Source organism: Monopterus albus, unplaced genomic scaffold, assembly GCF_001952655.1.
Source record: "Monopterus albus unplaced genomic scaffold, M_albus_1.0 scaffold126.1, whole genome shotgun sequence".
Lineage (NCBI taxonomy): Eukaryota > Metazoa > Chordata > Actinopteri > Synbranchiformes > Synbranchidae > Monopterus > Monopterus albus.
In genome coordinates this window covers 2,231,087-2,233,149 of record NW_018128006.1, presented here as the reverse complement: position 1 = coordinate 2,233,149, position 2,063 = coordinate 2,231,087, and positions in this window count along the sequence as shown.

Below are 2,063 nucleotides of genomic sequence, written 5' to 3'. Positions count from 1 at the left end.
ACAACCATAAAGTCTTAGTGCAGCTTAGTGCTTAAGCTTAAAAAGTTTAATGATATGTGTTGGCAACTGCTTGACTTTGACTTTTTTAGAATATTGTCAACAAGCAAAGTCCAGATACAGTATTTGTTTATGCTCAATTTTAGATCTTACCAAATAATTCAGCTCCCACCGTCCTGCTGAGTGCGTCTATGGCCACAGTTCCTGCATTGACAGGAAGTGAGTCGAGTCAAAGGGACAATTTATTTACACTGAGTGCAAACCAAAGATGTAATAAATAAAAGCAACAGGAAATCAAAGGTATGGGATCAGGTGGAAATTGGCATTTTGTCACTACACAAACCACAGTTGGCACATGTGCACGCACACACACCAAACACACACTCCTTAGCTCCTGGCAGCAGATGCCCTTTTTATATTCTCAAATGCATACATTAAGATGGAGATGTACAAGATACAAAGTACAAATAAAAGACAAAAATCAGAGTGGACACATTAATAGGAACACCTCTACAATATAATAAAATTCTTGAATCTGTTCTGCAACAAACACAACCTTTGTGAAGATTAGCTTTGAAGACTGTCTCAGAGAAATGGTACTGTAATTCATCTTGCAGACTGTAATGTGCTGTCCTGTGGTATTTAGACATCTCACTGGTGTCCATGTTATTGTGTCTATCTCTTATTCTTTCCTCAGACAAACTCCTTTCTGTCCTCCCCCTTTTCTTTAACCTCCTGGCAGGGAAAGAAGTGTGTCCAACTTTTGACCGGTACTGTATATACAGTATCAAGGCTCTGAAATCAGCAAACACCACTTTTAGCTGGTCAAAGCATTTCTTAATATATAGTAAAAATAAAAATATAGTAAATTTAGGCAAGGATTCCAAATAAACATTTCATCACACAATGGATTTTAATGACACAATTTAACTTATGTTATGACATACTACTGTAGCTGTTTCACCAGTTTCAATCATATTTTCCCCAATATAAATATCTCTATCTACTAAGGAAAAGTTGAAAAAGAAAAGAAACCCCAAGATTCATCTGCAAAGATTCAACTGAGATCCAGCATCTGTAAAATCACAAATGCTTCTGCTGGCCAGATGGTGAGCTCTGGTCAGGGCGTGTCTCAAAAGTATACAAGAATCTGAATAATGCATTGACTTTTTTCACAGTGTATCTCTGGATGTGCACTCACATACAGGCATACAAGCACACAGTACGCACACACACACAAAGTATAGACCATTATCATGAAACAGAAGTCCACATCAGCTAAATGCTCCTGGTGGGTGTGTACGAGATGCGTGAGGTTCATTGACAAAAGCTACTCTTCTAGTCTATGTTTGCACCACATACAAAACATAAGTTATAAGCTAAGCCATCCAAAATGTCCACATTTTACCACCACGACCTTCATTCACTGTGGACAGTCAACTAATCTCTGGTGTTTCTTCTACGACATTCCAACAGACACTCATGCTTATTCACATTGTCCGTCCAGTGTGTGACTGCAGAGATTTTGGAGGCTGTGGCCTTGTAAAGTCTCATCCAGCCAAATAAAAGAAAGGTGTTAAAGGCTTGAATCCAATGGACGATACAACCTGGCTCAGCCTCAGTAAAGTCACGACACTTTAACAGCGAGCCGTCATTAAAGAAACTTCACTGGAATATAACCATGGGCAGCTTTATAACAGCAATAGAAGATGAAGGGGCTGACTTCTGAAAGACCTTCTGACAAATTCTAAATGAAGCCACAGAGGAGTGGAAAATCTCCCAGGAGGCACGCCCCCGCAGGCCAGACGGTGGCTAACAAAAGAAAGAAGGTAAAATTCTTCAATGAATATTCCACTGCCCTGTTCAGCTGTTCCTTACAGGGATTTTTCTCTGTGTTGTATCTGTGAATTAGCTGCAGTGAAGATTCCATGCCAGAGGTGTGTCATGCTGCTCACTTGAGTTTCTCACAGTTTTCAGAAGTGTCTGCCAAGAGTCTTTCTCTGTGGTGACCGGAGAAGCTCAGGGATATTTTTTTAATATGTTTTTTTTTTGTTGTTGTTTTTTTT